Here is a 16,654-nt window from a genome sequence, read left to right as displayed (position 1 = left end):
GTTTGTGAATGATAACCAACTGGGATATTCTCCAGTGAGCAATGACATTAAAAAATAAATAACTCAAATGTAAATGTGCATGCTGCTTTCAATTAGCAGCATTTAACATGCAGCAAGTTTTGCAGAAAACTCAAGCCAAAAGGCTAGAAATTATCTCACATTATCTCAGCTAGAGTTTAAGTAGGTTTTTAGATAATAATAGCAAGATGACTGAAGCAGATTACTAAAACATAGTAGACAATTTCAGAAAAGTCAATTATTTGATATGAAATTGGGAAATATCACTGCACTTCTTCAAGAATATTTAGATTTTAGAATCATAGGGCTCCTCATTTCATAAGACCTAGACGTGTGTAAAGTAATGCATACCCTCCTGAAAACTATTTGAGCTTGAGTTCTTAAAAGATCATGACATTGTGTTTACCTTAGTGGCAAAGAAACAAAGATACAGTTTTCCAGTATAATGAGGAAGATTTGGGAATATACTCTATAAGGAGTACATGTAAATCAAGTTGATGTGGCCAGATGATATAAACAAAACAACTACATGGCTGCTAAAGAAAGAGTTCTGGGAAATATTTCAATAAAACTTTTGGCTAATTCACGAAATCATCAAGTTGAAGATGTCAAAGAAATAGGAATATTCTAATTTTACTGTCACCACTATACAGACCCATTTATATATAATTCTTTAAAAGGCAGGCATTTTTTGTGCTTCACTTTATTGCACTTTGCAGATACTGCATTCTTTACAAATTGAAGGCTTGTGTCAAGCAAGTCTATCTGCACCATTTTTCCAACAGCATTTGCTCATTTTGTGTCTCTGTGTCACGTTTTGGTAATTCTTAAACGATGTCAAACTTTTTGATTATTATTTTACTCGTTATGGTGATCTGTGATCGGTGATCTTTTGTGCTACTACGGCTATTCCCTGTAGGCTCAGATTATGGCTAGCATTTTTTAATAATAAAGTAGTTTTGATTAAGGTAGGTATACTGGTTTCTTAGACATAATGCTATTGCACACTTAATGGACTACAGAATAGTGTAAACATAACTTTTACATGCACTGGGAAACCAAAAAATGTATGTGACTGACTTTATTCCAACGTTTGCTTTACTGTGGTGGTCTGGAACTGAACCTGCAACATCTCCGAGGTATCCTGTATTTATGCACTTCCTTAATTCTACAGTGATCCTTTCCTCTCCACTGGCTCTCAGTTGCTCACAGAATAAATGTCAAAGCCTTGAGTTGGGGTACAGGGCTCTTCATCAGCTGATCTCCACATACAGTTCCAAGCTCATCTCTTGTCAGTTTCCCCCATCTGTCTCTGAAAGCCCAGTCCTCTAAGCTATCATACTGACCATATTTGTGGTCTGAATGCATTCAGACTTCTGCTTCTGATGCTTGTTCTTTCTGTTTTTGGAACTACCTTCTAGTTTTCTGCCTTAAGGACTCAGTTTAAATGCCACTTTGTAAAGCCTGTTGTGGCCTTAGAGAGATCTTAAGCTGCTACTTCTACCTCTATCACTACCATCACCAGTGCTTTTAGAATGTAAGGGACATAGAAAGAATTGTGGGAAATGAAACTGGAATGGAAAAGAGGTGACAATTTTTCAATGGAGTCCGAAGAAAGGGATTAAGAGACAGCAATAGAACAACAAGGGAGGACTCTACAGACCAGTGATGGGAGGAACAGGACTTGGCTAGAATACTGGAAAGGATCCCTTAGGGCCTGAATTTCTGCTGCTGCTAGTTCTCTGTACACTGCCCAAAATTTATGATTATGCTGACTCTAAAGGCATGTACAGTTTCATGTTCCTACTAGGTCCAATTTAGCTTTATTTGAACAGGAAGCACGGAAGAGTTTTCTATCAAAGAAAGGAAAAAATGAATATGCTGGCAACATTTTTCACAATATATTCCTCAGAGACCTTATCCCCTGAGATGTTCCTTGAGGAAAACTATTACATGGGAAAGTAAGTATTGGAAATATTGCATACTGTCAAACCGTATTCCTCTCTTGGTAATCCACACATTATATTCAACTACTGAAGAATTTGCACATGTATCTGCTATTATAATATTATATAGAATATTTCCACTGGCCTAAAAATCCTCTGTACTGTGCTTGTTCATGCCTCCCTTCCCCCAGCCCCTGGCAATGACCAATCTCTTTACTGTCTCTATTATTTTGCCTTTTGCAGAATGCCATATAGTTGGAAATCTTACAGTAGGCAGCCTTTCTAGATTGACTTCTTTCACCTAATAATATGCATTTAAGTTTCTTTCATGTCTTTCCATGGCTTGAAAACTCATTTCTTCTTAGGAGAAGCCTCTTAATTTTACTATCTCCTTTTGTCCTAGGGAAGTGAATTCTCATCTAAGTTCTTTCAAATTTCATCAATCTTGAACATAAACAAAGCAACAGACAAAACATCCTTACGAAAATTTTGTCTTTGCGAGATCACCCTCTCTTCTCTTTGTCCTAATAACCTAGCTTCTTGAGTTATTTAGTCACTCCTTATTTTCTCTCTTTCAATTTACTCCCCCGCCACACACTGAAATCAAACTTTCCCTCATTTATATCCAGTTTCTTTCCAAACTGAGGTTACCTAATAAACCTTTTTTTCCATGACTTTCATGAAAACAGAATCCTGATCCTTCTATCCTTCCAGTTCTCTCTGAAGTATCTCCTTCTTCTTTGATCTTTTTATTGAATAAGTGATAGATAGATAAATAGGTAGGTAGTTAGATTTCACTTTGCACATTACCCTCAGACAATAATATCCATACCCATGCCTTTTACTACAAAATAAATTACAGGTACTCTTTGCTTTTCATGGTACCATATTAACTGAAACATGTACGTATTAGAACCATGTCTGCACTTTGCATAGTTACCATGGAACCATGCAAAACAAGGACATGTTTCCTAGATGCATAAATTTTAGTTAACACAATATCATACAAAGTGAGGATTGCCTATGTTAATCATATACCCCATCTTTATGCAGAGCTCTGGACTTGAATACATTATTTTCTACCAATTATTTCCACTGGCTTTCACAAGGGCTTCTAAATATGTGTAGATCTAAATCTGAATTTTTCAGTCTCCATGCACACGCTCCTCTTGCCATATTCTCTATCACAAGTAATCAGCCAGTAAACATATTTATTAGCACATGTTATTACAAGGCACTGTGCTAGACACCAATGATAACAGTGATGGCTGTATTTCAACAACATGTTCCCTGCCCTTATGTAATTTTCAATCTAGAAGGGACCGCAACTCTCAGTATAATAAACACTATATAAATAATTGTAGTTATCCAATGTCCTGTAAAAGAGACTGTAACTGAAAGAAAGATGAATTTGGCAGATCTCTTTGAGGAAGAAATAAATAGGTTGAGATGTGAAAGGTAAACTGAAATTAGATAAAAAAATAAAGAACAAAAGAGTCTATAAGGATGGGAAATCACATATGTAAAAGCTCAAAGGAGGGAGAAAAAAAACACGAGCTTCTCCAGGAATTGATATTGTAGTTGGCCATTGCAGTTGATATGACAGAAGCCAGAGAAAGACTAGCATACAAAAAAATCTGGAGAGGTGAATAGGAAATGGTCATGAATGGCTTTGTGATTACCATTTTCTTTTGTGTTACCTCAGTCAAAATTTGCAAGTCATTCTCGCTTCTCCCTAACCCTCCCTCTATGTAAGCATTCTATTAACAAATTCCATCACCTGTATCTCCTGAATACCTATCAAATGTATCGATGTCTTTCTATCCCATTTCCTCGCTCATAGTTCTAACCAACAATAGCTCTACTGGATTACTCTGTTATTATCTGGCAACTGATTATCTTGTAACTATCTCCTCTCATATCCTAAAATCCAAGCATACATTGATCGATTGGTTTATTGATTGATTTTTAGCAAACACTTAAATGAAGCCATGTTCCATATATAAACTCTTTTAATCTTTACTTCTACTGTATTTAGAAAGTACTGCTATTGTTTCCATTTTACAAAAAAGGCATTGAAGTACAGAAAGCCTACTGCAGCCCCTAGAATAGTTTATCTTGTTAAAGGCCCTCGCATATGTTACTTCTTGTTTGTGGAACCTCCGCTTTCCTATTCCTGTTTCTCAAGCTAACTCCTACTCATCCTTTAGGTATCTCTTCATTCAGGAAGATTTCCTTTATCCTAAGGCTTGATTTTATCTCCTTGCCATATACTCCATCCTATACCGTGCAGTATTATAATAATATCTGTGTCCATTTTCGTCTCTGTACTCTAAGCTGTTTTTAACTATGTGTGTAATTGAAATTCTATAATTATTTCTTGAATGAATTAATCCATGGATGCATCATATGAGATACGAAATGCAAAACTGCTTTAAAATAAGTGACCATAAATGTGAAATGTTTATAAATAATAAGAGTGCCAACAATAACAATTATGTTTAATTTTATTTCATTTAACTGACAATTGCCTACTCTTTACAAGACACTGTATTATGAAGAGGGAAGAAGTAAAATGAATGAGAAATAACTATTGCCTTCAAGGAACTTACATTAAAAATAATTATATCTAATTACCTAAAGTTGCTTCCTGAAATGAATGCATTTTAAGTTCTTGAGAGCCTTAAAAAGTAAAGTGCTAGAAATAACATATTTAATGCTATTTATATTACTTTACTATATTTTCTTTATGTTTATGAAATGTTGGTACTCATAAAACAAAGCACTTTTGTATAAGTATTACATAGACTTTTGTAATAGTTAAGAGGCATGTTCTGCTTGGCTGCTTGATTTTTTATTTTTAACTTCTTAAGTGGCAATGGACTAAAATGAAGGAATGGCTTAATCTTCATCTTATGATGGTCTAAAAATAAAATATTTGGATCTGATGAGCCAATAAATGCATGCTAACTCAATAAGGGAAAGAATATTCTAGATTTAAAATCCATAAACAAGGACAATTTAACATCCCACAGTTAAAAAAAAATAAAACTAGGCAGTAAATTTTAAACATTTTACATCACTAGAAAAATAGACTGTGACCCGCCAGACAAGCATATTAGCAAAGAGAGTCTATGGAAGCAGAATAAAAGTTTTCATCTTCAAAATGTCCTTGGTTTTCTTACTCAGGCTGGTTATGAAACTGTTATATACAAAATGAGAAATCTAAAAGGTCTGACAGACCAGGTAGCTACTTTACACTGACTACTTAAACAGACGGGTAGAAATTCTTTCTTAATTGTGGTTGGTTAAAGACACATTTTTTTGCCTTATGCCCGACTTGGTATATGTATTCAAATACTGGCATTCTGTTTTTTAACTTATTTTATTAAGAAAAACAAGATGCAGAAACGTATAATAATGAATAATTAAATTAGAGATTGTATGTAAAGCAAATCCTCCAGTGCCCACAATATTGGCAATAATGATGGTATTATTTTCATTATTTAAAAACACGGTATTTACCTATGTGTAGAAAATAAGAAATGATTTGTTTTGGTTATTTTATTGCAGTGAAATTACTTATAGTGAAGTATGCAAATATCAAATGTATATTGCTGACAAATGCATAAACCTTGTAACTAATGTTTCAATTAAAATATAAAACACTTTATCACTCTAGAAAGTTCCCTTATACCCTTTTCCGTCTCCCTAGCTTACCCCATCTTTGGCAACCACTGTCCTGGTTGACAGCCTGATGGATTAACTAAGTAATACCTATTTTAAATATGTCTCATTGTTAAGCAGAAACTATTGTGATACCCTTTTGTAAAATGTGATCTAAACAAAAGCCCTCTGAATTAAAAGGCAAAAATATTTCAGATAGGAGAAACACCTGATGTATTAGAAGATGGAAGAAGCATTTTATTTTCAATTTAATTCAATTAAAAATATCTGCCAATTAAATATCAAATCAAGATTTGTTCTTGCAAAATAATACAGATAATAATTATACGATTAGTTCAAGGACTTTTATCCTATGAAACCCTCCGACTAGACCCTTTCCACAGAAGACAAAGGTAAATATTAGGTAGAAAAATAGATTTTTTTTAAAAAAATGAATGCTGAATATGTAGGAATATAAAGTATCTCCTTCAAATAAATTTTGAACTCCAGAACCAGAAATAGTGTCTCATTCAATTTTTTATTAACATTATATTAGTTCTAGGTGCACGACATAGGGATTTGACATTTGTAGTCATTTAGGAATTCAGCAGCTACCAAAGGAAGGCACCAAGCAGGGAGGAAGCAGAGCATGGAATCTCCTGTTCCTCTTGTCTCTGATGTCCTGTGATGCTTCCCATTGACCAAATCACATGGCAAACCAGTCACTAAGGGGTCCAGGTGATGCAACTGGGGGATCGGTCAGCCACCTGGACCCAGAGCTGGGAAGAAAAAGGTAGAGAGCAGATCTCTGGTGCCAAATTGAATATAATCAGCATAAAGAGTAACCATTTTCTTTGTAAAAGTGAGAGGAAAAATATAAATCACTAGTATTATAGTTACAAATTTCTCTATTTTGTTATATAATGTTGCTTTGCTGTATTTTATTTTAAAAGGATGTGTAACATTTGGAACTATGTCGACACACTGAAGTAGGTATTTATGATACTCAAATATGAGATGTACTGTTTTCAATTTACTAAATATTTACTATTTGACTACTATGTTCAAAGCCTGCTCTGGGATGATTGGATATTCTCTATAATCAAGGACAGAACAAGAAATAGGCTTAAAGTGCAAGATGAAGAATTTATCATTAGTATTAGTAAGAACACGACCTGGTGTTAAATATTTACCTGAGCCAGCTTAGATTAGCACAAGCTGCAGACAGAGCTGTGAAATCAGTTTTTCTTACACCTAGAAGTCTTTTTTTTTTTTTTTTTTTTTTTGCTAATAGAAGAATAATGTTCATCTAGAAATAGAAAGGCTAGAATTAATAACTCCTGCTCACAGGTCCAAAGAAATTTAATCTACTCTTAATGCCAACTTATGTGAACAAATGTCACTGGAAATAAATTGCTTTAGAATTTTTTTCCTGTAAACACAAGCAAATAAATGGCAATTGGCATCAGTAATGTATGCTTCTACATGCTAGTGTAGAATCACTCTGTGGGATTTGTTTATGAACTTCAATGTCAAAACTGCATTCAATGGTAGAGGCAATTTCCTAAGAAATGTTTAAATATTAGGCTCTTGTTTACTATATTTTACTATATGTGACTGCACTGCAAATAAAATGGGCTAGACTTTTTTCACTCAAATCATTTGAAAAACACCCTACAAAGAAACCCTTTCCACCCACATGAAGAGGGTTTTAGTTCGTTAGGGCTGCTGCAACAGAGAACTACAAACTGAGTAGCTGAAAACAACATAATTTTCTACTCTTATGGTCCTGCAGGCTGAAAGTCCCAAATCAAGGTGTCTTCAGAGTTGTCCTCCCTCTGAAACTTGTAGGGGAACCCTTCCTTGCCTCTTCCCAGCTTCTGGTGGTTTCCAGGTAAATCTTTGGCATCCCTTGGATTGTAGCTTCTGATCTCTGCCTTCGTCATCACATGCCATTCCCTCTGTGTGCCTGTCTTTATATAAGGACACCAGTCATACTGGATTAGAGGCCCACTCTATTCCAGTATGATCTCATCTTAACTAATCACTTCTACACTCTGAGGTACTGAGAGGTAGGAATTCAACATTATCTTTTTTTTTTCCTTTTTTTTTTTTTTTTTTTTGAGGGAGGGACAAGCCATAACAAAGAATAAGCAATGAAGTTTTAAGTGCACATCTAGAAATGGGAACTAAGGATGTTCTTGTGAAATTATTCTACTATTATACTATTTTTCCAACACAAAAAAACACATTTCTGACATTTACTTAAATATCTTTTGGTTGTCTTTAACTGATTCAGATGCAGCCAGTTGAAATATAAACAAATTAAATAATTAGTATTTTTAAACGTGTTCAGTACCAAGAGGTACTTTAATTTCCTACTGCCCATCCATTCTATTGACAAGTTGTTTTGGCATTAGAAACACTTTATTTAGAGTTTTAGGAAGATTAATCAGAGGATAAATTAGGGTAGGATAATACTGTAGAAAGAAGATTAGTTTTAGAGTGTTGCTATAGTTCAGGCTAGAGGTAAAAGGGCCTAATTTAGACTCACATGAGGATAAATGGAAACGAGGCAACATGGTACAGTGTGGGACACTTTGGTGTGGATATCTACTGGGCCTACTAAAAGGATGTGCATTAACAAAGGACCTTCTTTGAAAGTATCAATTCCACCCTTGATAGAAAAACAAAACAGAAACCTTATTATAAGATAGGTAACTCAAAGAATCTCTAGGAAGAATAGGTGGGAGGATCAGACTTGGAAAACTGGGAAGATCCCTTCCAGACCATGGGAACTATAAACGGCCTGATGAAAAACATGCCTGGCAGGTTCAAGGAACAGCAAGGAAGCCAATGGGGTTGACAGACAGTAAGCAAGACAGGCCTGCTGTTAAGACACTGGAGGAATAAAGGGTGGCCATGCCGTGCAGGGCCTCGTAGAGCACCACGAGGACTTTTGACTCTTGTTCAACCCTAGGGAAGCTGCATCCCTTAACATATGCGGATGCTCCCGCTGCCATATTTGGAAGGAAACATCGCCAGTCACTAAGACAATTATGGGGACGGAAGCATCAGTCAACCTCTACCATGACGGCTTCTGAGAACTCAATTCCTCTGCTACCCTTACCAGAGTAAATTCTCTATATCATGCCTTTTTTCATTTTATTCTCTTCGAAACCAAAGTCTCTATGTCCACTGGTCAGAGTTTGGGTCACAGGCCTTTGAAAGTCTGGGATAAAAGTTTCTGGTTCCTACCCTGAAGTGGGTTTCATAGAGTAGAAATTCCTAAATACAGGAAGGGTGTTCAAAGCAGGACAAATGCCCAGTAGAGATCCAAGGATGTGTGAAGGTTGATAAAGAAGGAAAATGTAAGGTTAACCCTGAGTATTCAAGTCAGAGAGACAAGATTAGTGGTAACTTGAAGAGAAATGTGGGAGGAAGAGTGAGTGTGTGGGAAAGGAGGTGAGTTCATTTAAAACAAGGGAAATTGAAGTTAAGACTCATAAAGTAGAATTATTCACTAAGAAGGAACAATGAATGTGGACAGGGGATAAAACTGAGCCAGAAGAAAATATATATCCTTTTTGGAAATTACGCAGTGGAAATTTCACAAAAATTGGAGATGAGAATGCTCACTATGTTTTGTTGTCAGTGGGGATAGGAGTGGCAAGAGAATAAGATGGATTTGAATATGTTGAAGGAGAAAAAAGGAGTAACTGGTAGAGGGATTGAAAAATTGAGAGTAAGAGTAATAGAGTATGATAGAGAAATTAAACATACAAAAGAAAGAAGAGATTGCTGAAAAGGAGATTGGGTCAAAGAGTACTGTCTTTAATTTTTGGCTTAAAAACAGAAACATATTTTACTGCCAGGCAGATGAAAAGAAATCAAGTAATTCTTTGAAGCAAAAAAAGACAGAAAGTTTGAGCTAATGATACACAAACTTTAAGGAATATACTTTCTTACTTATTTTTAATTTGTTGTTTATCATAAAGTCATACATGGTCCTGGCTTTAAAAGTGAAAAATTATATAGAAAAGATTGAATTATAAAAAAGGGAAAATACCCTGGTTCTATCCCTTCCACTTATTCTACCCTACCCTACTGCTCAAGACTAACCACACTGCTAAAACTCCACTATGCATTTCTGAAGGTGTGTACGTGTGGGTGTGTGACACATACATGATGACATGGGAGATTTACATCTGTGCATCCTTTTAGAAATGATTCAAGTAGAATCACTTGGTTTGTGACAAACATGACTATTGGGGAATACTAAAGCAATGGATACTAATTTTTTCAGACTTTCTTGGTTCTATTAGATTATCTCAGGCTGTAATGAGAAAATATTCCCAAGACTTCAGTGAATTAACAAATAAATAGAAGCTTAGTTCTCACTTAGGTTACATGCATAATTAAAATTAGTGAAGACCTCTGCTCCATAAAGTCCCTCAAGGATCACAGATGACAAAGCAGTCACATTTTCACAGTTGTACCATCTGGAATATGTAACCTCCTCTTAAAGCTTCAACCTGGAAGTGATACACTTCACTCCCTCTGGGACACTGACCAGAACCGGTGACAGTGCTCTGCCTTACTTCAAATGGGGCTGAGATAGGTTGGAAAGCACACCGACGAGCACTCAGTAGTAAATGACTGCCACACAGACTCACAAACACATCAAACCACTACTGTAATGCTGGGGTTCCAGGATCAAGACAGTGAGATACTAGTTAATCATCATAGGATTAGTAGGTGAATATCAGCTTTATGTGACCACATAATTTTGTGATTTAAAGTGATCATGTTTTTCCAAAAATATTTAAACAGTTTCCTATTACAAACATACACTAACAGATTAAAAAAAAAAAACTCCCTAAAAACCAAGCATGTATAACATAGCCTCCTTTGTTAATAGATATATTCCACAGGAAATAATAAATTTTTAAAGGCTGTCTATCTCAGTTACAAGTCAAGAATAGTCAGAATATTTAAAACAAAACTTTTAATATTTTAGAAGGGTCTTGGCCCTAATCAACATACAGACTCTGATAGACAGGGAGTGAAAAGACAGGCTTTTGACAATACATATACAATCTACATGTCTTACAAAGGACTTGTATCCAGAATATATATACATATGTTTAAAAACTCTCAAAACTGAATGGTCCAATTGGAATGAGAAAGCTAACAGTCCAGTTAAAAATTAGGCAAAGTATTTGAACAGATATTTTAAAAAAGAGAATATGTGGATCAAAAATAAGCACATGAAAATACATTCAATATCATTAACCATTATGAAAATTCAAATCAGAACCATAATAAGATACCACTACATACTAGAATGGAAAAATTAAAATTGAAATTAAAAATAGCTAAAATTCTTGTAACACCAATTCCTGGCAAAGACCCAAAACAATTGCTGCTCTCACACACTAGTGGTGGAAATGCAAAAAAAGGCAGAGCCACTTTCAAACAGTTTCCTATTTTGTTATTTGCTATTTACACTTTTAGCCTAAGAGGATCTCCCTAAAGAGCTCCTCAGTTCCTAGGTGTAGAAGATACGTTTTACAATCCCTGATTACTTTAGAAGTCTATTTCTTAAACCCCAAATTTATTCTTAAATTCCAAAAATTATTTCTTTGGGAGTTAATGGTGAATTTCTATGTATGATATAGATTGATGACAATTACGATTTTGACTAATTTCTCTTGACCCTGAATAAGTACACAGCAGCACAAGGGAGATGTGAAAATATGCATAGAAACCAGGTTGAGTTAACCTTTCCCAATGACTCATTTTTTGATGTTAAGAAAAAGCATAACTTGAAAATCAGAATTTGTCCCTCTATTTCATATCTGAAATATTCAGGGTAGAATAATAATTGCTTCAGAGAAGGGAAGGGAAGTGATTGATTTGGTTGCTTAATTCTCTAGGTACCATATCTCTTGGGGCAACAAAGTTAATATCGGAGTAACTGATTATTTTTGTCACTTTTAACTCAATGGATTCTCAAGGAGGCCTCTGGAGAAAAGCTGCCCAAATGATGAATAGGGATTTCCAACCTTAGGATCGTACACATTGATTTTAGTATTCTGGCTAGCTTTAATTATTTCCTTTCTATTCTATGCTCATTTATAAATCTCTTAGAAAGATGTAAAGAGACAATCTCCTTGGTGAACATTAAAAAAAATCAAGGAAAACAACACAAAGCAGATACCACTAGCTTTTTTTTAAGTTGCTGAAAATAAAAGGAACAGGTGAAAGCTTTACAGCCTCTTCATCAAGCTACACAGGAGCGTATTGAACTCTAGGCATGATAGTGACTTGGAATGAATGGGTTTAGTTCAATTCCACCAGAATAGAGTGAGAGAAATGCAAAATGTGAAAATGCTACTTTCTGCTTTTTAAAATAGTTTCTCTTAGTTTAGAGGAAATGGTTACTAAAGAATCATCATCATCAATGTTTAAAAGGAGGTCTGTGTTTTATAATCAATTCCACTGTGTTCACAAGTTGCTGAGAAGGACTCTTTCCCAATAACAGAGATATTCAACAGGAGGAATTTATATTTAGGAAAAAAATTCTGATGAATAATTAGAACATTAGAATTACAGAAATTCTGGTATCTAATTGGTTTGTAAATCCAAACCAGCATAAGGAAGTATCACATAGAAATCAACTGATTTTAAGGGAGATGCATATCCAGCCTGCATCAGTAGTCACTGGTCACCGAAAGTTAATATTAAATGTGTTTTTAAGGTTTGGGCAATCAGTGCATGTGATAATCTGCTTTTGCAGCAGGAATTTACACTGCCAGCTAAGGAATTTCTGGTGCCAAAAAAAAAATAAACCCAATAGCCTAGTTCTTCCACTGTTTATAGCTAAAACTCTGAACAAAATACAACAGCTACTTCTCAAGGACTCTGAACAGTTAACAATAGAAGGCAGATTAGCAAGAGGAACCACAATTTGAAGAATAACTGCAACCTGATTGAGGTTTTTTTTTTTCCTTTTCTTTTCTTTCCTCTTTTATTTCCTAGCCTGATCTGAGGGTATCCTCAAATATGGAACTGCACAGCAAGTATGGGAAGAAAAATTCTAAGGTAACCACTGTCTTTCTGGCCAGAAGAGGGGATGAGGACCTTCTGTCAGCTGTCACCAGGGGTAGAGGGGAAGATCAGCACTTTTTCTTGTTTTCCTCTTCTGGCCCTGCCTCAAGGAGATCCCAGCCACGGATCTGCGAAGTGGTAGTGGTAGCAGGCCCTACAACCTCAAGAGAAACCCCCCTTTCCCCTCTCTCTGACCAGAAAAACTGAGAAAATGGTACCATGACATCCAAAGGTATGGTGTTCAGGACAGGGACCTCAGTTTTTTCTTTTTTCTGTCACTGTTTTGCCCCAGCAAGATCGTTCACACAGAAATAAGCAATAGAGCAGGTAGTTAAAACTCTGAGCTCTGTCTTTCTATTCAGTGGATAGGTAAAAGGGGTCCCTGGAAACGGTTGAGTACATGAGAAATCCTGTAGAGAAGATAGCCGGGAAAGAGGGTTCCCTGACTCTGTGTATGAAGTGACACAAGTTCCAGATTCATCCTTGAAATGCACATTCATGGAACAGACCCAAAGCATAGTATCAGAGGCTGTGAGAACTTAACTCTAATATACACTGAAACCCTAGTCTCACAATGACCCCTCAGAAGTGTGTGTATGAGATAGACCCAAGGCAGCAGAGCAAACACTTTAAAAATTGAACTTACATTAGAAATACAGCTTGAAGAAGTTGAAACAGAACCTGTGGTCTGAAACTAACTAGACTGATGGCTAAAACACAATAAAACAAATTGTGCTTTCTCCAAAAGATTTTAACAGGACTCAAGAGTTTCATGAAATAACACACAAAGTGGGTATGGTACAGTCTAAAAGTATTCAACAAGAGGACCAGGAAAATATGAACAATTCTTAAAGGAAAAAAAAGTCAACAAATAAAAACTGCAACATGACCTATATGTTGGGATTATCAGATTTTAAAGCAACTCCATGTTCCAGGAAGTAATGCTAAATTCCTTTGAAATTAATAAAAAATTAATATTAGTGTTAGAAATTACAAAAATACTAGAAATGAAAAAGGTAAACATCTGGAATATTAAGAAAAATCACTAGACAGACACTATAGCAGAATGGAGATGGCAGAGGAAAGATTCAAAGAACTTGAAGACATAAACAGAAATTATACATTTGTAGAAAAAAGAAAAAAATATTGAACAAAATATAACTCAGGGACCCATGAGATGACAAACTTGAAAGGCTTAATTCATAATATTTTAAAATATTTTTAAATTTTTTTCTCTCCTTTTAGGAATCCAATGACCCAAAAGCTAGACTTTTTTGATATTGTATTTTGATTTTGATTTTACAATTAGTTTCATGAATCCACAGAGCCTTAAATATTTTATAAATATAAAAGTTCATTTTAAGATTATTTCCATGTCTCCATAATTTAAGAAATCCAACTGATTCATTTTCATGAAGAGAATCTGAAATCCTCTTGTGTCACAAGCATTAAAAAAAAGTAAAAACAATTTAGTTTCTGGCAGTGGCATGCTAGATATTCAGAAAAAAAAAAAAAACCCTAGGAGTTCTGGATAAAATAAAACAAAGGTTCTTTTAAATACATTGTTAATCTTGTATTGAATAGGGAATACTCCAGGGATTGAAAAAAAGTTTCTTAAAATCAAGATGCTTTGTTAACTATGCTGAATGAATCTTCCAATCTTGCTCATAATGAAGATTCAGTATTCACATTCAATTATTAAGTGTTAGTTACTAGTACAAGGACAGCGGTAAAAACCTTGGGCAGCATGAACTAGAGAACTGAATCTGAAATAACTGCTTACAGTTGAAATAACTGCTGTCAAATAATGAGAGGCTAGAGTAGGAAAAAAAAGATATACAAAGATAAGTGTTGTTTTCTTTCTTTTTTTTTTTTTTTTTCTTTCTCAAACTGAGCTCTGGCTGGGAAAAGATAATGTCTCTTAAAAATTATAACCGCAGGCTTGCCCTCACATACAGTTAGATGTTTAAATTTATACTACTTATATTATTATGGAAACCACAAGCTGGTAAGTGAAGCTAACAACTGGATCTCTTACAGCAACTTTCCTGTGCTACCTGGCAGGAAAAAAAAAATCTTATCTTGAGAATCTTACCTTCAATTTTTGCATTATGATACTGTGATATATGAAGGTCCACTAAGCTTTAGTAATCAATTCAAAATACAAAATTACAAAATATGAGGAAATATTTTGGGGATTGTCAGCATAAACTAAAGAGAGCAATGCAGATGACAAGACATTTATAAAATAAAGCAAATGAAGCATCAGATTTAAAAAGCATACAACATCCCAAGCTTGATTCTAACAAATGAACTTAGCACCACAGTGTTCTGATCCTGCAGAACACTGAAGACAAAGCAAAGATCTTAAAAGAAACAAGGAAAAAAAAAAAAAAAAAAGAGAAAGCCATCACAAAGAGTGTACTTAGACTGAAGATAGAATTTAAACAAAACGGAAATATTCTAAAAGAGCTGAGAAGAGTAACTGAAAATTCATGATTTTTCTATCAAGGTAATATTATTCAAGGGAAGGTGTAGAAATATAGACATTTTCATATAATCAAAATTCAGAGAGATCATTGCTAATATTACCAGATGAAGGACCCTCCACAGATATCTCTGAAGAAGGAGGACATTTTAAATTACATATAATATGGGTAGGTAGTAATCAGGATAAATTACTAAAAGACTAAAGGGTCACTATGTATCATTTCCAAATCAGAAAGAGAAAAAAAAAACCCTCTATCAATCTAAAGCAATACACAAAAAGGTGAAAAAAGACAAATAAAAAATTATAAATAAAAATCACAAATGTAGAAACAAACCCAGATATTTGGTGCTCACAATAAAATTAAATAAATTTAAGTCACCTGTTAAATGACAGAAGTTGTCAGAATGTATCTGTGAAAAATATCTTCCATGGACATGCTGTTTATAGATACACGTGGAAAACACAGTGGGAAATACAGGTTGAAAGTATGGAAAAAATACATACCAGGTATATAGTAACCAAAATAAAACTTGTATAATTCTATTAATATCAAATGCTAATTTTAAGTCATCTTAAATATTAGCAATTTTAATATTAATAATTAATATTAATTAATAATTTTAATTAATAATATTAATATTAATAAAACAAGGACAGACAAGGGCAATTAAATATAACATGGTATAATTGGGGGACATAGCTGCTTTAATAAATTCTTTACATGGATGATGGATACCCAGGTAATTGTTACATTCTTCTCTATGTCTTTTTGTATACCTGCAGCAGGTCAGAACAATTCGATAGTAAAAAAGAAAAAGAAAAAATAGATTCTACAGTATAGGAGTTTCTCTGGTTTGTATAAATCTTTTTCTGATAGTGATAATATTACCTGGCTTTCTTTGTGCCATGAAAGAGTAAGTCATTAGAGTCAATAGAACATTGATTTGGCAACAGCATTTTTTTTTTCTTCAATTAGCTGAAACTTGTCTAATAGGTAACTCTCAGGATGTGGTGTTATCCTTTTGAAGAAGTCACATTATTATTTTCTACAGACATTAATTTTATGTCGTTTTTTTCTCAAGGTAGAGTATTTTCAAGTCCAATCTATTATTCATTTGGGGGTTTATAAATCTTTCTATAGCTTGAACTGCCTTTCTAGATTTGAACTTGCTTTCAAGGGCCTTTATTCTCCCTTCCACCACAACTCTCAGAAGGTGTAGTTGAAAGAGAGCATAAATCTTTCTCTCTCACGTTACAACTTCCAATATTATCTGCACAACCATAGGGAGAATGTTTCTGATAATATAGGAAATATAATAGTAGTGCATTTTTATATATGTGCATGTGTGCATACACACAGGCACGTACACACATACATATATATAACAATATTATTATATAATTTTGATATTATATATGT

At 34.4% G+C, this 16,654-nt stretch overlaps 1 long non-coding RNA gene across 1 annotated transcript in view; it reads left to right on the top strand.

Annotated features, from left to right (window-relative positions):
- Positions 1-16,654, top strand: part of LOC116664884 — a 668,708-nt gene that overhangs the window by 642,274 nt on the left and 9,780 nt on the right. The window contains exon 18 of the long non-coding RNA XR_004321387.1: positions 12,675-12,737. This is a non-coding gene — a long non-coding RNA (uncharacterized LOC116664884). The remainder of the gene's footprint in view (positions 1-12,674; positions 12,738-16,654) is intronic.

Source organism: Camelus ferus, chromosome 7 (genome assembly GCF_009834535.1).
Source record: "Camelus ferus isolate YT-003-E chromosome 7, BCGSAC_Cfer_1.0, whole genome shotgun sequence".
Lineage (NCBI taxonomy): Eukaryota > Metazoa > Chordata > Mammalia > Artiodactyla > Camelidae > Camelus > Camelus ferus.
This window is presented reverse-complemented; position numbering and strand designations above follow the sequence as displayed.